This window comes from Scyliorhinus canicula, chromosome 19, assembly GCF_902713615.1.
Source record: "Scyliorhinus canicula chromosome 19, sScyCan1.1, whole genome shotgun sequence".
Lineage (NCBI taxonomy): Eukaryota > Metazoa > Chordata > Chondrichthyes > Carcharhiniformes > Scyliorhinidae > Scyliorhinus > Scyliorhinus canicula.
In genome coordinates this window covers 105,817,502-105,841,026 of record NC_052164.1, presented here as the reverse complement: position 1 = coordinate 105,841,026, position 23,525 = coordinate 105,817,502, and the positions used below count along the sequence as shown (strand labels likewise).

General features: G+C 49.3%; 1 protein-coding gene across 2 annotated transcripts in view; it reads right to left on the bottom strand.

The window, feature by feature from the left end:
• The window catches only part of LOC119954458 (T-cell surface glycoprotein CD3 delta chain-like), a 92,107-nt gene that overhangs the window by 16,762 nt on the left and 51,820 nt on the right, over positions 1 to 23,525 (bottom strand). The window lies entirely within an intron of this gene.

The following is a 23,525-nucleotide window of genomic DNA, read 5'->3' as shown; positions in this document are numbered from 1 at the left end:
TTACACCAGACTACACAAGAGATTCTTTTCTAGAATGTGAAAATCATTGGCTATGCCAGCGCTTATTGCCCATTGCTACCTACCTTGGAGAGCGTGGTGGGGAACCTCCTTCTTAACTGTTGCAGTCCATGTGGTGCTGAGACACCCACAGTGTTGAGAACAGAGAGGTTTAGGGAGGGGATCCCAGACGTTAGGGCTGAGGCAGTTGAACACAAGAAAATAAGAAATAGGAGGAGAATATTATTCATCCCATGGAGCCAGCTCTGTCATTCAATATGATCATAGCTGGTTCTGGGTTTTAACTCCACTTTCCCACCCACTGCCCATTTTCCATAACTCCAAAAATTTGTCTATCCCAGCCTTCGATGTATTCCCACTGCGGCAGGCAATGGCGTGGTGGTATTGCCACTGGACTAGTAATCCTGAGGCCCAGGGTAATTCGCTGGGACCCAAATCACGTCACTGCAGATGGTGAAATTTGAATTCAATAAAATAAAATCTGGAATTATAAGTCTAGTGACAACCATGAAACTATTGCCGAAGGGCAGCACGGTGGCCTAGTGGTTAGCACAACCGCCTCACGGCGCTGAGGTCCCAGGTTCGATCCCGGCTCTGGGTCACTGTCCGTGTGGAGTTTGCACATTCTCCCCGTGTCTGCGTGGGTTTCGCCCCCACAACACAAAAACGTGCAAGCTAGGTGGATTGGCCACGCTAAATTGCCCCTTAATTGGAAAAATGATTGGGTACTCTAAATTTATTTAAAAAAAAAAAAACTATTGCCGATTGTCATAAAACCCATCTGGTTCACTAATATCCTTTAGGGAAGGGAATCTGCCGTCCTTACCCGGTCTGGCCTACACGTGACTCCAGACCCACAGCGATGTGGTTGACTTTTAAATGCCCTCAGGAATGGCCAAGCAAACCATTCAGTTCCAGGGCAATCAGGGATGGGGAATAGATGCTGGACCAGCCAGCAATGCCCACGTCACCCAATGAATAAAAATAAATTGCACGGCAGAATTCCAAACATTTACAATCCTTCAAGTGAAGGAATTTCCCCTCATCTCATCCGAAATGATTGACTCCTTATCCTTGGACTGCTCCTGTGTTTTAGATTCTCCGACCAATGGAAACAATCTCTCAGCGTCCATCTTGTCAAAACCCTTCAAAATCTTGTAGGTTTCAATGAAATTGTCTCTCATTCTCTAAACTCCAGAAATCTCGGCCCAAATTACTCAGTGTCTCTTCACAGAATAACCCCCTCAACCCCAGGCACCAATTCAGTGAACCGGGGTTGTACAGCCTCCAATGAAAGACTATCCTTTCTTAAATGAGGCCTCACCAAAACCCTCTGTACAATTGTAGCGAGTTTTCTTTATTCTTGGGTTGCACTTGCAATATAGGCCAGCTGGTTATTGGCTGTTGCATTTATATGCTAACTTCCTGCATTCCTTATACAAGCATATCCGAGTTCTTGCAAACATCAACATTTACACATTTCACATAGTTTTCACATCTTACAACCTAACCCTAACCTCACACTTCAAACATTATACTCCTACTCCAAATGCCATTTTGTAACCGCCTCACTAAACCTATCTCTATCTCTTTGCAGCTTCCTTGTGTTGCTCACCACTTACGTTTCCACCTAGTTTTGTATTGTCAGCAAACTTTGATGCATCACTTCCTGTCTCTTCAGCGTAATCATTAATATGGATTGTAAATAGCTGAGGCCCCAGCACTGATTCCTGTGAGAATTCACGATTCACTGCTCCATTAATCAATCCTCTCTCCGTGCTAATATATCGCCACCAACCACATGAGCCCTTATCTTGTGGATTAACCTTTTGTGTGGTCCCTTATCAAATGCCTTTTGAAAGTCCAAGTATACCACATCTATTGGATCACCTTTATCTACCCTACTAGCTATATCTTCAAAAAACTCTAATAAATTTGTCAAACAAGATATCCCTTTTGTAAAAGAACGTATGATAAAGGGACAACTATCAATGGTGGAGAGATAAACACTGAAATATTCTCATCGTCAAGTGGATGGTACTTGGGATGAAATAGAGGATGGGAGGTGGGTGGGTAGTGGATGAAATAGAGGATGGGAGGGGTGGGATGAGGGAGAGAATAATAGATGGAGGAAGGTGATAAAGAATGAAGGGAGGGCATGAGAATGGAAAGTGGGAGAGGAGGGAATGAGGAATGGGGAAGGAGGGAGTGGCGAGGGAGGGGGTGGGAAGGGGAGGTAGTATGGGGAAGAGGAGGTGAGAGGGAGTGTGGGTTGAAGGAAAGGTTGGGAGAGGGAAAGGAATGAAATACTGTGCGCGATTCAGCCACTGTGTTCCGCCGTGGTGGGGCCGGGTGCAACGGGTGAATCCTGCAAGAACCCAAATCGGGCTCCATGCCAAGCACCGGGCCGATCGAGAGACACCTGACCAGTTCTGCCCATGCCATCTGGCTCTCCCCCTCACAGGGCCAGACAAGATCAGCTCATTTAAATACCCGGACATCACTTTTACGCCGCGCTCTGGAGTCAACGGCCGTGATTGCACGACCTGGACTGGCGCCATTTAGTTCTGGTTTCCACAAACTTGGACCAGGTGTGATGGCACCTCGGGGGGTCTCGCTGGGTGGTCGGGCCAGGGCAGGGTGGTACCCTGGCACTCTCCCAGCATCCGGGCACCTTGGCATTGCTAGCCTAATGCCCTGGTGGTGCCACTCAGATACCCTGGTACTGCCAGGGTGCCAGGCTAGCAAGTGCCAGGATGCACAGAATCCAGGTTGACACTGCAAGGGGTTCGGCCGGGGGGGTGGTGATTGCAGGAGGGGGGGGGGGGGGTTCCAGTTGCCATGAGAACGTTGAGGGGGTGAGATCGGGGCAGCCTGATCTGTGAATAGCCATTTCTGCTGGCGAGCTCAGTCCGTCAGTGAGCAGGAAATCACTAAAGCGTGGCCTCGGCAGGGAGAAACTCCACAAAACCCCAAAACACGGCAAAGTGGCCGTGAAGAGCCGGGTGAATAGTGCCCATGAATAGCGGGGTGAATAGTGCCCATGAATAGCGGGGTGAATAGTGCCCATGAATAGCGGGGTGAATAGTGCCCATGAATAGCGGGGTGAATAGTGCCCGTGAATAGCGGGGTGAATAGTGCCCATGAATAGCGGGGTGAATAGTGCCCATGAATAGCGGGGTGAATAGTGCCCGTGAATAGCGGGGTGAATAGTGCCCGTGAAGAGCGGGGTGAATAGTGCCCATGAATAGCGGGGTGAATAGTGCCCATGAATAGCGGGGTGAATAGTGCCCGTGAAGAGCGGGGTGAATAGTGCCCATGAATAGCGGGGTGAATAGTGCCCATGAATAGCGGGGTGAATAGTGCCCGTGAAGAGCGGGGTGAATAGTGCCCATGAATAGCGGGGTGAATAGTGCCCGTGAATAGCCGGGTGAATAGTGCCCGTGAATAGCGGGGTGAATAGTGCCCGTGAATAGCGGGGTGAATAGTGCCCATGAATAGCGGGGTGAATAGTGCCCGTGAATAGCGGGGTGAATAGTGCCCATGAATAGCGGGGTGAATAGTGCCCGTGAAGAGCGGGGTGAATAGTGCCCATGAATAGCGGGGTGAATAGTGCCCATGAATAGCGGGGTGAATAGTGCCCGTGAAGAGCGGGGTGAATAGTGCCCATGAATAGCGGGGTGAATAGTGCCCGTGAAGAGCGGGGTGAATAGTGCCCGTGAAGAGCGGGGTGAATAGTGCCCATGAATAGCGGGGTGAATAGTGCCCATGAATAGCGGGGTGAATAGTGCCCGTGAAGAGCGGGGTGAATAGTGCCCATGAATAGCGGGGTGAATAGTGCCCATGAATAGCGGGGTGAATAGTGCCCGTGAAGAGCGGGGTGAATAGTGCCCGTGAAGAGCGGGGTGAATAGTGCCCGTGAAGAGCGGGGTGAATAGTGCCCGTGAAGAGCGGGGTGAATAGTGCCCATGAAGAGCGGGGTGAATAGTGCCCGTGAAGAGCGGGGTGAATAGTGCCCGTGAAGAGCGGGGTGAATAGTGCCCATGAATAGCGGGGTGAATAGTGCCCGTGAAGAGCGGGGTGAATAGTGCCCATGAATAGCGGGGTGAATAGTGCCCATGAATAGCGGGGTGAATAGTGCCCATGAAGAGCGGGGTGAATCTCGATGCTGCAGCCGCCGAGAATTATCCCCCGAAAGCGAATTTTGTTTCATGTCCAGTGAATTGTACCCACTGTTTCTTCAAACAATATGTTGTGAAATCAACTTTGGAATGGGCTGGTTTAGACCTGGTAATGAGAGCGAATAATTAACAACCTCGCAGTTAGTAATTTCTCGGTAAGAGTGAACAAATTTCACATTCAGTTTGCAGGTGAGAAATATGGCTCTGAAACTAGGGCGTTAAACTTAAATAAAGGTAATTTGTAAGGGTATGAAAACAGAACTGGTTATAAAGGTCCAGGAAAAATAGATTAAAAAATAAGACTGTAGAGAAATAGTGACAGGCATTTAAGAAGATATTTCATAACTCTCAACAAATATATATTTTTTTGAGAAAAAAGATTCTACGAGAAGGGTGGACAATTTGTGGCTAGCTAAGGAAGCTAAGGTTGGTATCAAACAGAAAGAAATTGGGCGAGATTTAACGGAAATGGAAGTGTCCCATGTCCAGTGCGTTTAGCTGGCTGGCACCTGGAGCCAGCAATGCCGAGGACCACCCGCTATCTAACGGGACTCTCCTTCATTCTGGGCCTCGGTGCGGGGCGCCCCACCGAGGCTGCACTTAGCCCCATTTGTGCAGTAAGATATTGGGGCGTCAATTTTAAATGGCACCCTAATCTCTAGGCCCCCATTACGGACTCCTGACACCCCCCTCCCCCTCCCCTCCATGCCCCAATTCACCAATACGAGGGTCATTGTACCTCCCACATCCCATCTCATAAGGGTAGGGCACCCCCGGGCCCAATCCCCAGTGGGGGCATAATGCCACCCATGCGGGAGCCTGGCACTCTGTTTGTGGAGACATGCGCTAAACACAATCCAGCTGGGGTCTCCTTGGCGAGGCTAGACGATGCAGCTAAGTGTGTCTAATTTCACTCTCTAATATGTCAATTTTGGTCCGGCCCAGTGTTGTGGGATCCAGGCCACGGCATCTCTCGTAGCGAGCCGAGTAATTCCCGCCAGAGGCCTCTTGTGAGGTTTAACCCCACATCCCCAGTCGGACGTGGCCATTAGATTCCGCCCAAGATGTACAAAGCTGTAAAGGTTAATGGTAGGCCAGAGGATTTGGGAACATTTCAGAAACCAGCAATTGATAACTAAAAATGTAATAAAGAGAGAAAAATAGGAAGATGAGAGAAAAATAACAAGAAATATAAAACAAGTAGTAAAAATTTGCTAAGTGTTTAAAAAGGAAGTGAAGGAGGGTGAGGGGAGAGTGGAAGGGGGCAAGTAGGGGCGAGTGAAGCAATGAGCGGGAGGGAGGGGAAATTGAGAGGATCTTTATATCACTATCTCTGCTTTAGGCTTTAGAAAGTTCCAGACTTTCTGCAGTAAAACTGAATACTTCTAAATAGGGAGAGGCATTGAGAACGATACCACACTGAACATTCCCAAACACAGCCAGGATTGAACTGCCGCCTCCTGTTCCTGAGGAACTGCCAGGTGGGACAGCTTATTATTGAGAGCAATGCTGGAAATGTAGCAGTGACAGTCAGGAGAAGGAATTCTGAATGTCGGCAATAAGATCGTCGGCAAAGATTCCATGTCTTCATTGAGTGACTCATCTTAAATTATTAACTAGCTGTACAAACCCCGATAGAGTCCTTGTTAAAGATGTGTGTGTTTTTGTATCTTGCTCTGTACGAGTTGCTCTGGTGTCTTATCCACCACTTCATCAGTCTAGTCAGCTCAGAGCGTGGGTGCAGCACTTACCCCCCACCTCGATTACACAATGGCAACTGTGGTGATGCAATCCCTCTGGCAACCTGTCTAATTATACAGGGTCTCAGCAACCTGTATCGCCCAGTGTCACCACACTCTCCAGCAATAAGCATGTGAATGTCAGAGTTACAACACAGTCACACTCCCCACCCGCGCACCCTGGGAGCCCCCACACTGGCCGTACTGACCTTGCACGCCACCCTGATGTGGAATATCGCCGTTCCTTCACTGTCGCTGGGTCAAAATCCTGGATTCCATAACAGCTCAGCAGGTGTAGCCACCACATGGACTGCATCAGTTCAAGATGGCAGCTCACCACCGCCTTCTCAGGGGCAATTAGGATTGGGCAATAAATACTGGGCTAGCCAACGAAGCCCACATTCCAAATTTTAAAAGTTTCTAACTCTCAGCAATGAGTTTTGAGTTGAATGTCGTTCAGCGAAACCAGAATTATGTAAAATGTAAACCATAATCATAGTCACCAGCTCGAGAATCTAGAATTGGGCTTGGGTAGAGGTGCAAACCCAAAAAACAAGAAGGTTCTTAACCCTCTTCCCCCTGGATGTGTTTATCTTGAACACTCTGGTTCAGATGGTATTGTGTGAGAAGAACTCTCCGTAACGCACGGTTCTCAGACGGGATGTGAGGGTGGAGCTCAGAGCAGCATCTGGGTTTGTGTCAATGTTGAAACTGGAGGAGTTTGCAATGCCTTCATCTTACCACATACCCCCTACACAACACACTGGCTTTGCGATGACAGACAGCAGGAGCCAACACACTGGCTTTGCGATGACAGACAGCAGGAGCCAACACTCTGCTCATAACTTTTGAATAAATTTTCTCCGCATCCTCTCCAAAGCAATGGCATCCTCCCTAACGTGTGGAGCCCCGAATTGGACACAATGCTGACACAGCTTTTTATAAAACTTTGGAATACTTCCTTGTTTTTATCATCTCTGCTCCAGTATTTTTCATAATCAGGCTTCTCAAACCTATGCTGCCAACTTTCACTGAATGTAGATAAACCTCCAACACTCAGCGGCTGAAATTTAAAACAAAATTCTTGTGAGTGACGTAGGTCATTTGCTCCATTTTAATTCATCGAAAAGATCCCATCTTCCCCCATTGCAATGATAATGATGCCATAGGGAAGGTGGCCTCACTGTAGTATTGACACTGACCAGGAATCCAGAGAGCCAGGGTCATGCTCTGGGGACCCAGCTTCATATTTGGATCCAATAATACAAATCTGGAATTAAAAGTCTGATGAGGACCATGAAACCATTGTCGATTGGCATAAAAACACATCTGGTTCACTAATGTCCTTCAGGAAAGGAAATCTGCCGTCCTTACCTGGTCTGGCCTAGATGTGGTTGACTCGTAAATGGTCTCTGAAATGGTCAAGCAAGCCACTCAGTTGAAAGACGATTAGGGAAGGGCAGCGAATGCTATATACACATCCCATGAATGAATAAAAACAAAAATTGACACTGATCTCATCACTCGTGAAGTATATTCTGTAAAATCACTCTCCGATGATCAGCAAGTATCCCACTTCTGACCTTGTGATGGAAGAGAGGCCATTGATGAAGCAGCTGGAGATGGTTGGGCCTGGGACACTACCCTGAGGACCTCCTGCAGTGATGTCCTGGAGCTGAGCTGATTGACCTCCAACCACCACAACCATCTCCCTTTGTGCCGGGTATGACTCTCACAGGATTTCCAGTAGCAGCGTGTTGAGTCAGCAGGCAGCTCCCATAGGGTTCTTAATTTCCAGTCCTTTTCGACCGGTTATTTTTTCAAACAATCCCATCTACTGAATAATCTAAAGTGCCCACATTGAAGAGATGTCGAGAAGGACCATGGGAAACAAGTTGTGGTGATTAAGGAGCATTGTGCGGTGATTAAGGAGCATGGTGTGGTGATTAAGGAGCATGGTGCGGTGATTAAGGAGCATGGGGCGGTGATTAAGGAGCATGGGGCGGTGATTAAGGAGCATTGTGCGGTGATTAAGGAGCATGGGGCGGTGATTAAGGAGCATGGTGTGGTGATTAAGGAGCATGGGGCGGTGATTAAGGAGCATGGTGTGGTGATTAAGGAGCATGGTGTGGTGATTAAGGAGCATGGGGCGGTGATTAAGGAGCATGGGGCGGTGATTAAGGAGCATGGTGCGGTGATTAAGGAGCATGGGGCGGTGATTAAGGAGCATGGTGTGGTGATTAAGGAGCATGGGGCGGTGATTAAGGAGCATGGTGTGGTGATTAAGGAGCATGGTGTGGTGATTAAGGAGCATGGGGCGGTGATTAAGGAGCATGGGGCGGTGATTAAGGAGCATTGTGCGGTGATTAAGGAGCATGGGGCGGTGATTAAGGAGCACGGTGCTGTGATTAAGGAGCATTGTGCGGTGATTAAGGAGCATTGTGCGGTGATTAAGGAGCATTGTGCGGTGATTAAGGAGCATGGGGCGGTGATTAAGGAGCATTGTGCGGTGATTAAGGAGCATGGTGTGGTGATTAAGGAGCATGGTGCTGTGATTAAGGAGCATGGTGTGGTGATTAAGGAGCATTGTGCGGTGATTAAGGAGCATGGTGCGGTGATTAAGGAGCATTGTGCGGTGATTAAGGAGCATGGGGCGGTGATTAAGGAGCATGGGGCGGTGATTAAGGAGCATTGTGCGGGGATTAAGGAGCATGGTGCGGTGATTAAGGAGCATTGTGCGGTGATTAAGGAGCATGGTGTGGTGATTAAGGAGCATGGTGCGGTGATTAAGGAGCATGGTGTGGTGATTAAGGAGCATTGTGCGGTGATTAAGGAGCATGGGGCGGTGATTAAGGAGCATGGTGCGGTGATTAAGGAGCAAGGTGCTGTGATTAAGGAGCATTGTGCGGTGATTAAGGAGCATTGTGCGGTGATTAAGGAGCATTGTGCGGTGATTAAGGAGCATGGGGCGGTGATTAAGGAGCATTGTGCGGTGATTAAGGAGCATGGTGTGGTGATTAAGGAGCATGGTGCTGTGATTAAGGAGCATGGTGTGGTGATTAAGGAGCATTGTGCGGTGATTAAGGAGCATTGTGCGGTGATTAAGGAGCATGGGGCGGTGATTAAGGAGCATGGGGCGGTGATTAAGGAGCATTGTGCGGGGATTAAGGAGCATGGTGCGGTGATTAAGGAGCATTGTGCGGTGATTAAGGAGCATGGTGCGGTGATTAAGGAGCATTGTGCGGTGATTAAGGAGCACGGGGCGGTGATTAAGGAGCATTGTGCGGTGATTAAGGAGCACGGTGCGGTGATTAAGGAGCATGGTGCGGTGATTAAGGAGCATTGTGCGATGATTCAGGAGCATTGTGCGGTGATTAAGGAGCACGGGGCGGTGATTAAGGAGCATTGTGCGGTGATTAAGGAGCACGGTGCGGTGATTAAGGAGCACGGTGCGGTGATTAAGGAGCACGGGGCGGTGATTAAGGAGCATTGTGCGGTGATTAAGGAGCACAGTGCGGTGATTAAGGAGCATGGTGCGGTGATTAAGGAGCATTTTGCGGTGATTAAGGAGCATTGTGCGGTAATTAAGGAGCATTGTGCGGTGATTAAGGAGCATGGGGCGGTGATTAAGGAGCATTGTGCGGTGATTAAGGAGCACGGTGCGGTGATTAAGGAGCATGGTGCGGTGATTAAGGAGCATTGTGCGGTGATTAAGGAGCATTGTGCGGTGATTAAGGAGCACGGGGCGGTGATTAAGGAGCATTGTGCGGTGATTAAGGAGCACGGTGCGGTGATTAAGGAGTATGGTGCGGTGATTAAGGAGCATTGTGCGGTGATTAAGGAGCATTGTGCGGTGATTAAGGAGCATTGTGCGGTGATTAAGGAGCATTGTGCGGTGATTAAGGAGCACGGTGCGGTGATTAAGGAGCACGGTGCGGTGATTAAGGAGCACGGGGCGGTGATTAAAGAGCATTGTGCGGTGATTAAGGAGCACGGTGCGGTGATTAAGGAGCATGGTGCGGTGATTAAGGAGCATTGTGCGGTGATTAAGGAGCATTGTGCGGTGATTAAGGAGCATTGTGCGGTGATTAAGGAGCATGGGGCGGTGATTAAGGAGCATTGTGCGGTGATTAAGGAGCACGGTGCGGTGATTAAGGAGCATGGTGCGGTGATTAAGGAGCATGGGGCGGTGATTAAGGAGCACGGGGCGGTGATTAAGGAGCATTGTGCGGTGATTAAGGAGCATTATGCGGTGATTAAGGAGCACGGGGCGGTGATTAAGGAGCATTGTGCGGTGATTAAGGAGCACGGTGCGGTGATTAAGGAGCATGGTGCGGTGATTAAGGAGCATTGTGCGGTGATTAAGGAGCATGGGGCGGTGATTAAGGAGCATTGTGCGGTGATTAAGGAGCATTGTGCGGTGATTAAGGAGCATTGTGCGGTGATTAAGGAGCATTGTGCGGTGATTAAGGAGCATGGGGCGGTGATTAAGGAGCATTGTGCGGTGATTAAGGAGCATTGTGCGGTGATTAAGGAGCATTGTGCGGTGATTAAGGAGCATGGTGCAGTGATTAAGGAGCATGGTGCGGTGATTAAGGAGCATGGGGCGGTGATTAAGGAGCATTGTGCGATGATTATGGAGCATGGTGCGGTGATTAAGGAGCATTGTGCGGTGATTAAGGAGCATTGTGCGGTGATTAAGGAGCACGGTGCTGTCATTAAGAGCATGGGGCGGTGATTAAGGAGCATGGGGCGGTGATTAAGGAGCATGGTGCGGTGATTAAGGAGCATTGTGCGGTGATTAAGGAGCATCGTGCGGTGATTAAGGAGCATGGTGCGGTGATTAAGGAGCATGGGGCGGTGATTAAGGAGCATTGTGCGGTGATTAAGGAGCACGGTGCGGTGATTAAGGAGCATGGTGCGGTGATTAAGGAGCATTGTGCGGTGATTAAGGAGCATGGTGCGGTGATTAAGGAGCATTGTGCGGTGATTAAGGAGCATTGTGCGGTGATTAAGGAGCATGGTGTGGTGATTAAGGAGCATTGTGCGGTGATTAAGGAGCACGGTGCGGTGATTAAGGAGCATGGTGCGGTGATTAAGGAGCATTGTGCGATGATTATGGAGCATGGTGCGGTGATTAAGGAGCATTGTGCGGTGATTAAGGAGCATTGTGCGGTGATTAAGGAGCATGGTGTGATGATTATGGAGCATGGTGCGGTGATTAAGGAGCATTGTGCGGTGATTAAGGAGCATTGTGCGGTGATTAAGGAGCATGGTGCGATGATTATGGAGCATGGTACGGTGATTAAGGAGCATTGTGCGGTGATTAAGGAGCATGGTGCGATGATTATGGAGCATGGTGCGGTGATTAAGGAGCATTGTGCGGTGATTAAGGAGCATGGTGTGGTGATTAAGGAGCATGGTGTGGTGATTAAGGAGCATTGTGCGGTGATTAAGGAGCATGGTGCGATGATTATGGAGCATGGTGCGGTGATTAAGGAGCATTGTGCGGTGATTATGGAGCATGGTGCGGTGATTAAGGAGCATTGTGCGGTGATTAAGGAGCATGGTGTGGTGATTAAGGAGCATGGTGTGGTGATTAAGGAGCATTGTGCGGTGATTAAGGAGCATTGTGCGGTGATTAAGGAGCACGGTGCGGTGATTAAGGAGCATGGGGCGGTGATTAAGGAGCATTGTGCGGTGATTAAGGAGCATTGTGCGGTGATTAAGGAGCATGGGGCAGTGATTAAGGAGCATGGTGTGGTGATTAAGGAGCATTGTGCGGTGATTAAGGAGCATTGTGCGGTGATTAAGGAGCATGGGGCGGTGATTAAGGAGCATGGTGCGGTGATTAAGGAGCATTGTGCGGTGATTAAGGAGCATGGGGCGGTGATTAAGGAGCATTGTGCGGTGATTAAGGAGCATGGTGCTGTCATTAAGGAGCATTGTGCGGTGATTAAGGAGCATTGTGCGGTGATTAAGGAGCATGGTGCGGTGATTAAGGAGCACGGTGCGGTGATTAAGGAGCATGGGGCGGTGATTAAGGAGCATGGTGTGGTGATTAAGGAGCACGGTGCGGTGATTAAGGAGCACGGTGCGGTGATTAAGGAGCATGGTGCGGTGATTAAGGAGCATTGTGCGGTGATTAAGGAGCATTGTGCGGTGATTAAGGAGCATGGGGCGGTGATTAAGGAGCATTGTGCGGTGATTAAGGAGCATGGGGCAGTGATTAAGGAGCATGGTGCTGTGATTAAGGAGCATGGTGCGGTGATTAAGGAGCATGGTGCGGTGATTAAGGAGCATGGGGCGGTGATTAAGGAGCATGGGGCGGTGATTAAGGAGCATTGTGCGGTGATTAAGGAGCATTGTGCGGTGATTAAGGAGCATGGTGCGGTGATTAAGGAGCATTGTGCGGTGATTAAGGAGCATGGTGCGGTGATTAAGGAGCATTGTGCGGTGTTTAAGGAGCATGGTGTGGTGATTAAGGAGCATTGTGCGGTGATTAAGGAGCATGGTGCGGTGATTAAGGAGCATTGTGCGGTGTTTAATGAGCATGGTGTGGTGATTAAGGAGCATGGTGCGGTGATTAAGGAGCATTGTGCGGTGTTTAAGGAGCATGGTGTGGTGATTAAGGAGCATTGTGCGGTGATTAAGGAGCATGGTGCGGTGATTAAGGAGCATTGTGCGGTGTTTAAGGAGCATGGTGCGGTGATTAAGGAGCATGGGGCGGTGATTAAGGAGCATGGGGCGGTGATTAAGGAGCATGGTGCGGTGATTAAGGAGCATGGGGCGGTGATTAAGGAGCACTGTGCGGTGTTTAAGGAGCATTGTGCGGCGATTAAGGAGCATGGTGCGGTGATTAAGGAGCATTGTGCAGCGATTAAGGAGCATGGTGCGGTGATTAAGGAGCATGGTGCGGTGATTAAGGAGCATGGTGCGGTGATTAAGGAGCATGGGGCGGTGATTAAGGAGCATGGTGCGGTGATTAAGGAGCATGGTGCGGTGATTAAGGAGCATGGGGCGGTGATTAAGGAGCATGGGGCGGTGATTAAGGAGCATTGTGCGGTAATTAAGGAGCATTGTGCGGTGATTAAGGAGCACTGTGCGGTGTTTAAGGAGCATTGTGCGGCGATTAAGGAGCATGGTGCGGTGATTAAGGAGCATTGTGCAGCGATTAAGGAGCATGATGCGGTGATTAAGGAGCATTGTGCGGTGATTAAGGAGCATGGTGCGGTGATTAAGGAGCATGGTGCGATGATTATGGAGCATGGTGCGGTGATTAAGGAGCATTGTGCGGTGATTAAGGAGCATGGTGTGGTGATTAAGGAGCATGGTGTGGTGATTAAGGAGCATTGTGCGGTGATTATGGAGCATGGGGCGGTGATTAAGGAGCATTGTGCGGTGATTAAGGAGCATGGTCTGGTGATTAAGGAGCATGGTGCGGTGATTAAGGAGCATTGTGCGGTGATTAAGGAGCATTGTGCGGTGATTAAGGAGCACGGTGCGGTGATTAAGGAGCATGGGGCGGTGATTAAGGAGCATTGTGCGGTGATTAAGGAGCATGGTGCGGTGATTAAGGAGCACGGGGCGGTGATTAAGGAGCATGGTGCGGTGATTAAGGAGCATTGTGCGGTGATTAAGGAGCATGGTCTGGTGATTAAGGAGCATGGTGCGGTGATTAAGGAGCATTGTGCGGTGATTAAGGAGCATTGTGCGGTGATTAAGGAGCACGGTGCGGTGATTAAGGAGCATGGGGCGGTGATTAAGGAGCATTGTGCGGTGATTAAGGAGCATTGTGCGGTGATTAAGGAGCATGGGGCAGTGATTAAGGAGCATGGTGTGGTGATTAAGGAGCATTGTGCGGTGATTAGGGAGCATTGTGCGGTGATTAAGGAGCATGGGGCGGTGATTAAGGAGCATGGTGCGGTGATTAAGGAGCATTGTGCGGTGATTAAGGAGCATGGGGCGGTGATTAAGGAGCATTGTGCGGTGATTAAGGAGCATGGTGCTGTCATTAAGGAGCATTGTGCGGTGATTAAGGAGCATTGTGCGGTGATTAAGGAGCATGGTGCGGTGATTAAGGAGCACGGTGCGGTGATTAAGGAGCATGGGGCGGTGATTAAGGAGCATGGTGTGGTGATTAAGGAGCACGGTGCGGTGATTAAGGAGCACGGTGCGGTGATTAAGGAGCATGGTGCGGTGATTAAGGAGCATTGTGCGGTGATTAAGGAGCATTGTGCGGTGATTAAGGAGCATGGGGCGGTGATTAAGGAGCATTGTGCGGTGATTAAGGAGCATGGGGCAGTGATTAAGGAGCATGGTGCTGTGATTAAGGAGCATGGTGCGGTGATTAAGGAGCATGGTGCGGTGATTAAGGAGCATGGGGCGGTGATTAAGGAGCATGGGGCGGTGATTAAGGAGCATTGTGCGGTGATTAAGGAGCATTGTGCGGTGATTAAGGAGCATGGTGCGGTGATTAAGGAGCATTGTGTGTTGATTAAGGAGCATGGTGCGGTGATTAAGGAGCATTGTGCGGTGTTTAAGGAGCATGGTGTGGTGATTAAGGAGCATTGTGCGGTGATTAAGGAGCATGGTGCGGTGATTAAGGAGCATTGTGCGGTGTTTAAGGAGCATGGTGTGGTGATTAAGGAGCATTGTGCGGTGATTAAGGAGCATGGTGCGGTGATTAAGGAGCATTGTGCGGTGTTTAATGAGCATGGTGCGGTGATTAAGGAGCATGGGGCGGTGATTAAGGAGCATGGGGCGGTGATTAAGGAGCATGGTGCGGTGATTAAGGAGCATTGTGCGGTGATTAAGGAGCATGGGGCGGTGATTAAGGAGCACTGTGCGGTGTTTAAGGAGCATTGTGCGGCGATTAAGGAGCATGGTGCGGTGATTAAGGAGCATTGTGCAGCGATTAAGGAGCATGGTGCGGTGATTAAGGAGCATTGTGCGGTGATTAAGGAGCATGGGGCGGTGATTAAGGAGCATGGGGCGGTGATTAAGGAGCATTGTGCGGTGATTAAGGAGCATGATGCGGTGATTAAGGAGCATTGTGCGGTGATTAAGGAGCATTGTGCGGTGATTAAGGAGCATTGTGCGGTGATTAAGGAGCATGGTGCGGTGATTAAGGAGCATTGTGCGGTGATTAAGGAGCATGGTGCGGTGATTAAGGAGCATTGTGCGGTGTTTAAGGAGCATGGTGTGGTGATTAAGGAGCATTGTGCGGTGATTAAGGAGCATGGTGCGGTGATTAAGGAGCATTGTGCGGTGTTTAATGAGCATGGTGTGGTGATTAAGGAGCATGGTGCGGTGATTAAGGAGCATTGTGCGGTGTTTAAGGAGCATGGTGTGGTGATTAAGGAGCATTGTGCGGTGATTAAGGAGCATGGTGCGGTGATTAAGGAGCATTGTGCGGTGTTTAAGGAGCATGGTGCGGTGATTAAGGAGCATGGGGCGGTGATTAAGGAGCATGGGGCGGTGATTAAGGAGCATGGTGCGGTGATTAAGGAGCATTGTGCGGTGATTAAGGAGCATGGGGCGGTGATTAAGGAGCACTGTGCGGTGTTTAAGGAGCATTGTGCGGCGATTAAGGAGCATGGTGCGGTGATTAAGGAGCATTGTGCAGCGATTAAGGAGCATGGTGCGGTGATTAAGGAGCATGGTGCGGTGATTAAGGAGCATGGTGCGGTGATTAAGGAGCATGGGGCGGTGATTAAGGAGCATGGTGCGGTGATTAAGGAGCATGGTGCGGTGATTAAGGAGCATGGGGCGGTGATTAAGGAGCATGGGGCGGTGATTAAGGAGCATTGTGCGGTAATTAAGGAGCATTGTGCGGTGATTAAGGAGCATGGGGCGGTGATTAAGGAGCATGGGGCGGTGATTAAGGAGCATGGTGCGGTGATTAAGGAGCATGGGGCGGTGATTAAGGAGCATTGTGCAGTGATTAAGGAGCATTGTGCGGTGATTAATGAGCATGGGGCGGTGATTAAGGAGCATGGGGCGGTGATTAAGGAGCATTGTGCGGTAATTAAGGAGCATTGTGCGGTGATTAAGGAGCACTGTGCGGTGTTTAAGGAGCATTGTGCAGCGATTAAGGAGCACGGTGCGGTGATTAAGGAGCATGGTGCGGTGATTAAGGAGCATGGTGCGGTGATTAAGGAGCATTGTGCGGTGATTAAGGAGCACGGTGCGGTGATTAAGGAGCATGGTGCGGTGATTAAGGAGCATGGTGCGGTAATTAAGGAGCATGGTGCGGCGATTAAGGAGCATGGTGCGGTGATTAAGGAGCGCGTTACGGTAATTAAGGAGCATGGTGCGGTGATTAAGGAGCATTGTGCGGTGATTAAGGAGCATGGGGCGGTGATTAAGGAGCATGGGGCGGTGATTAAGGAGCATTGTGCGGTGATTAAGGAATATGGGGCGGTGATTAAGGAGCATGGGGCGGTGATTAAGGAGCATGGTGCTGTCATTAAGAGCATGGGGCGGTGATTAAGGAGCATGGTGCGGTGATTAAGGAGCATGGTGCGGTGATTAAGGAGCATGGTGCGGTGATTAAGGAGCATGGTGTGGTGATTAAGGAGCATGGTGCGGTGATTAAGGGTGTGGTGACGGCTTTGTTGGAGCGCAGCGAGCAAATGGCCTTGCTGGAGGATGAAATTGCGCTGATGGCCGGTGGGAATGATATGCTGAGGGCCTTCATTGCGAGAGGTTTCGAGTACAGAAGCAGGGATGTGTTTCTGCAATTATACAGGGCCTTGGTGAGGCCACACCTGGAGTAGTGTGTGCAGTTTTGGTCTCCTTCTCTGAGGAAGGATGTTCTTGCTCTTGAGGGAGTGCAGCGAAGGTTTACCAGACTGATTCCAGGGATGGCGGGACTGTCATATGAGGAGAGATTGACGAGGGTGGGATTGTTCTCACTGGAGGTCATAAGAATGAGGGGGGATCTCATAGTGACTTATAAAATTCTAACAGGACTAGACAGGGTAGATGCAGGGAAGATGTTACCAATGATGGGTGTGTCCAGAACCAGGGGTCACAGCCTGAGGATTCAGGTTAAACCATTTTGGACAGAGATGAGGAGACATTTCTTCACACAGAGAGGTGAGCCTGTGGAATTCATTAGTTGATGCTAAAGCGGGTGCTCTGGTTTCCTCCCACAGTCCAAAGATGTGCGGGTTAGGTGGATTGGTCATGCTAAATTGCCTTTAGTGTCCAAAAAAAAAGGTTAATTGGGGTTACTGCGTTAAGGGGGGTGGGGTGGAGGAGGCGTGTTCTTCAGTGGGGTGCTCTTTCCAAGGGCCGGTGCAGACTCGATGGGCCGAATGGCCTCCTTCTGCACTGTAAATTCTAGAAAAACATTGAATATATTCAAGAGGCAGCTGGATATAGCACTTGGGGAGAATGGGATCAAAGGTTATGGGGAGAAAGCAGGATTAGGCTATTGAGTTGGATGATCAGCCATGATCGTGATGAATGGCGGAGCAGGCTCGAAGGGCCAAAAGGCCTCCTCCTGCTCCTATCTTCGTTGTTTCTATGTATCTGGCGGTTGTAAGTGGGTAAGGCTCTTCCTGAGGCTGTAGTGTGCCCTCCGCCAGCCGTAAACAACACAGCCGTACACAGCACGACCCCACCGATCACGTTTGGATGGAAAAAGTACTTTCAACATACTGTCGGCAGTCATCAACCTCTGCCTGAAGATCGGAAAACCATTCGGAACAGGAACCTTGCCAATCTGCATCAGCCCGATGCATTTTAAAATCTCATTGGGCGTAACGGGGAGCCCAACTCACTGCTGTTATCCCCCTGAACCAATGGGATGGGTAGACCGTCCAGAATTCGGACGCGACCGATTTATCTTCAGGAATCTCCGATCTATAAAGATTGCGGCAAAAAGATTTAAAAACCGAATTGACCTGGAGAGGGGTGGAGATCGCGAGGATTGGATATCGAGGAAACCGCGTGGATTGGATATCGGAGAAAGCCGCGTGGATTGGATATCGAGGAAACCGCGTGGATTGAATATCGGAGAAAGCCGCGTGGATTGGATATCGGAGGAAACCGCGTGGATTGGATATCGGAGAAAGCCGTGTGGATTGAATATCGGAGAAAGCCGCGTGGATTGGATATCGGAGGAAACCGCGTGGATTGGATATCGGAGAAAGCCGTGTGGATTGAATATCAGAGAAAGCCGCGTGGATTGGATATCGGAGAAAGCCGCGTGGATTGAATATCGGAGAAAGCCGCGTGGATTGGATATCGGAGAAAGCCGCGTGGATTGGATATCGAGGAAACCGCGTGGATTGGGTATCGGAGGAAACCGCGTGGATTGGATATCGGAGAAAGCCGCGTGGATTGGATATCGGAGAAAGCCGCGTGGATTGGATATCGGAGAAAGCCGCGTGGATTGGATATCGGAGAAAGCCGTGTGGATTGAATATCGGAGAAAGCCGCGTGGATTGGATATCGGAGAAAGCCGCGTGGATTGGATATATAGGGGAAAGCCGCGTGGATTGGATATTGGAATCAGCTCCCAGGAGGCCGCTTGATGTTTGATTTGGTGAGTCAGGAATCGACTGGCCTTCTCCCTGGACTCATAAAACGTTTGCCTGGATTGTTGTAACTGAGGTCCTGCCCTGCTGTGAGGCAAGAGCTCAAACTGGGTCTGTAATGTTTTCCTATTTGGCAATCTCTCCGGAGTAATTACAAGCGAATACTGATGATCCACCTCATGACTGAAATCCACCAGTCTCTGCTGCTCCAACTACCTAAATGTCGAGTCCAAGCTGGACAGTCCAAAAAGATGGTTACCACAGAGAGGGACCAACAATGACATGGAGCTGAGCTTAAAACATTGTCAATATTGCTTCCATTTCCTCATGCTGGACACCACCGGCTTCGAAGAAAACCTCGCAGGGGAGAACGGAAGCGAGGCAGTTACCAAGACTCTGTACAATTGCAGCAACACATCCCTGCTTCTATACTCGAAACCTCTCGCAATGAAGGCCAACATACCATTAGCCTTCTTTACTGCCTGCTGCACCTGCATGCTTACCTTCAGCGACTGGTGCACAAGGACACCCAGGTCCCGCTGCACACTCCCCTCTCCCAATTTACAACCATTCAGGGAGTAACCTGCCTTTCTGTTTTTGCTTCCAAAGTGAATAACCTCACACTTATCCAAATTATACTGCATCTGCCATTGGTTTACCCACTCGCCCAACCTGTCCAGATCTTGCTGTAGGATCCCTACATCCTCGTCACAATTCACCCTCCCACCCAACTTGGTATTATAGAACATAGAACATAGAGAAATACAGCACAGAACAGGCCCTTCGGCCCACGATGTGCCGAACTTTTGTCCTAGTTTAATCATAGTGTCCAAAATTCTAAGATAATCTAAGGGCAATTTAGCATGGCCAATCCACCTAACCTGCACATGTTTGGACTGTGGGAGGAAACCGGAGCACCCGGAGGAAACCCACGCCAACACGGGAGGATGTGCAGACTCCAAACAGACAGTGACCCAAGCCTGAATTGAACCTGGGACCCTGGAGCTGTGAAGCAATTGTGCTATCCACAATGCTATCGTGTTGCTCTTAAGAGCAAATTAATCAACACCCCATCATTCTACCGTAATCCATGTACCTATCCAATAGCCGCTTGAAGGTCCCTAATGTTTCCGACTCAACTACTTCCACAGGCAGTGCATTCCATGCCCCCACTACTCTCTGGGTAAAGAACCTACCTCTGACATCCCCCCTATATCTTCCACCATTCACCTTAAATTTATGTCCCCTTGTAATGGTTTGTTCCACCCGGGGAAAAAGTCTCTGTCTACTCTATCTATTCCCCTGATCATCTTATAAACCTCTATCAAGTCGCCCCTCATCCTTCTCTGCTCTAATGAGAAAAGGCCTAGCACCCTCAACCTTTCCTCGTAAGACCTACTCTCCATTCCAGGCAACATCCTGGTAAATCTCCTTTGCACCTTTTCCAAAGCTTCCACATCCTTCCTAAAATGAGGCGACCAGAACTGCACACAGTACTCCAAATGTGGCCATAACAAGGTTTTGTACAGCTGCATCATCACCTCACGGCTCTTAAACTCAATCCCTCTGCTAATGAACGCTAGCACACCATAGGCCTTCTTCACAGCTCTATCCACTTGAGCGGCAACTTTCAAAGATCTATGAACATAGACCCCAAGATCTCTCTGCTCCTCTACATTGCCAAGAACCCTACCGTTAACCCTGTATTCCGCATTCATATTTGTCCTTCCAAAATGGACAACCTCACACTTGTCAGGGTTAAACTCCATCTGCCACTTCTCAGCCCAGCTCTACAGTTTGTTATCCAACTGGCCAAATTTCCCACTATCCCATGCCTCCTTACTTTCTGCATAAGCCTACCATGGGGAATCTTATCAAATGCCTTCCTAAAATCCATGTACACCACATCCACTGCTTTACCTTCATCCACATGCTTGGTCACCTCCTCAAAGAAGTCAATAAGACTTGTAAGGCAAGACCTACCCCTCACAAATCCGTGCTGACTATCCCTAATCAAGCAATGCCTTTCCAGATGCTCAGAAATCCTATCCCTCAGTACCCTTTCCATTACTTTGCCTACCACCAAAGTAAGACTAACTGGCCTGTAATTCCCAGGGTTATCCCTATTCCCTTTTTTGAACAGGGGCACGACATTCGCCATTCTCCTATCCCCTGGTACCAACCCTGTTGACAGTGACAACGAAAAGATCATTGGCAACGGCTCTGCAATTTCATTTCTTGCTTCCCATAGAATCCTTGGATATATCCCGTCAGGCCCGGGGGACTTGTCTATCCTCAAGTTTTTCAAAATGCCCAACACATCTTCCTTCCTAAAAAGTATCTCCTCGAGCTTACCAGTCTGTTTCACGCTGTCCTCTCCAACAATATGGCCCCTCTCGTTTGTAAATACTGAAGAAAAATACTTGTTCAAGACCTCTCCTATCTCTTCAGACTCAATACACAATCTCCCGCTACTGTCCTTGATCGGACCTACCCTCGCTCTAGTCATTCTCATATTTCTCACATATGTGTAAAAGGCCTTGGGGTTTTCCTTGATCCTACCTGCCAAATATTTTTCATGCCCTCTCTTAGCTCTCCTAATCCCTTTCTTCAGTTCCCTCCCGGCTATCTAGTATCCCTCCAGCGCCCTGTCTGAACCTTGTTTCCTCAGCCTTACATGAAATGAAATGAAAATCGCTTATTGTCACGAGTAGGCTTCAGTGAAGTTACTGTGAAAAGCCCCTAGTCGCCACATTCCGGCGCCTGTCCGGGGAGGCTGGTACGGGAATCAAACCGTGCTGCTGGCCTGCTTGGTCTGCTTTATAAGCCAGCGATTTAGCCTTGTGAGCTAAACCAGACATAAGTCTCCTTCTTCCTCTTAACAAGACATTCAACCTCTCTTGTCAACCATGGTTCCCTCACTTTACCATCTCTTCCCTGCCTGACAGGGACATACATATCAAAGACACGCAGTACCTGTTCCTTGAACAAGTTCCACATTTCACTTGTGTCCTTCCCTGACAGCCCATGTTCCCAACTTATGCAATTCAATTCCTCTCTGACAGCATTGTATTTACCCTTCCCCCAATTGTAAACCTTACCCTGTTGCACGCACCTATCCCTCTCCATTACTAAAGTGAAAGTCGCAGAATTGTGGTCACTATCTCCAAAATGCTCCCCCACTAACAAATCTATCACCTGCCCTGGTTCATTACCAAGTACTAAATCCAATATGGCCTCCCCTCTGGACGGACAATCTACATACTGTGTTAGAAAAGCTTCCTGGACACACTGCACAAACACCACCTGTTGCTTGTTCTGGGTGAGTGTGCTTAACACTCAATTTGGCTCTGTTTCGTTACTTAGCTCTGGAGTCGCCAGGTATCATTAAGATACCGCCACAAGTTTCAAGGTCAAGTTCAAAGCAATAAAACCATACACCAATTAGTAAGTTCAAACAACTGAGTTTATTATATTACAATTATAATACTACCCATGCACACGCTAAGATGACTAAACTATTCCTACCACTAAATAAACCAATACTTATCTCAAAGGGAACTGCCGGATCAGGGACAAGGCCTCTTGCTCTGCTCTGGTCTGCAGACTTCAGGTTGGTACGGGTTAAAAAGGGGTCAGGAGTGTCTATCTCTGGTAGCGATCGTTGTGAGACACTTACTTGCTGGCGGCTGCTGTCCCAAACCTCTCCTCTCTCTCTGTCAAGGTCTTCTTGGCAAAGCTGGTCGAGAGGGCTGGTCAAGAGAGGAGGGCTGGTCAAGACGAATGAACTAAGTTTGGGACCTGTCTTTTATAGGTCCTAGGGCTCCGCGCCCTTTTGGGCGGACCCTCTATCTGCTGGGAATCGATTGGGTCTCTTCCCAATCGATTTGTTTAAATCCCCCCCAATACTGAGGCTGTCCCTCGGCTACTGGGCGGGGCCTTCAGGTGGCTTTGTTTTCCGGACCCCGCTGGTGCCTGGGTGTCTGGTTTCCCATACACTGTTGCAATCACTTCCCTATTTGTGTCCATTGTCCCTGGGATCGTTCCATTACTATGTCAACTATCCCGGAGATTGCCTCATTAGTATGCGGAATGTTCGTTTCGGTGCTGTCTGCTCTCTTAGCAGACAGAATACACATTGGCTTGGTGCAGCCTGCTTGTGCTGCAAACATTGTCCATTTTAACCTGCAAGCTTTGTGTTCCTCCATTTTGTATTGAGGGAATGGCCAACTTCGGTGGCTACACCACCCCATCCAAACTATTTGATCTAAACAGTTTCCACTCAATGTTTGGGAAGTTGAAGTCACCCATGACTACTACCCTGTGACTTCTGCACCTTTCCAAAATCTGTTTCCCAATCTGTTCCTCCACATCTCTGCTGCTATTGGGGGGCCTATAGAAAACTCCCAACATGGTGACTGCTCCTTTCCTATTTCTGACTTCAACCCATACTACCTCAGTAGGCAGATCCCCCTCGAACTGCCTTTCTGCAGCTGTTATACTATCTCTAATTAACAATGCCAATCCCCCCATCCCCACCCCCTACCAATCTTACCATCCTCCCTAATCTTGTTGAAACATTTATAACCAGGGGCCTCCAACAACCATTTCTGCCCCTCTTCTATCCAAGTTTCCGTGATGGCCACCACATCGTAGTCCCAAATACCGATCCATGCCTTAAGTTCACCCACCTTATTCCTGGGCTTCTTGCGTTGAAGTATACACACTTCAACCCATCTCCTTGCCTGCAAGTACTCTCCTTTGTCAGTGTTACCTTCCCCACTGCATCACTACGTGCTTTGGCGTCCTGACTATCGTCTTCCTTAGTTGCTGGACTACAGATCCGGTTCCCATTCCCCAGCCAAATTAGTTTAAACCTCCCGAAGAGTACTAGAAACCTCCCCCAGGATATTGGCTGCTCTGGTTCAGATGCAAACCGTCCTGCTTGTCCAGGTCCCACCTTCCCCAGAATGCGCTCCAATTATCCAAATACCTGAAGCCCTCCCTCCTACACCATTCCTGCGCCACGTGTTCAA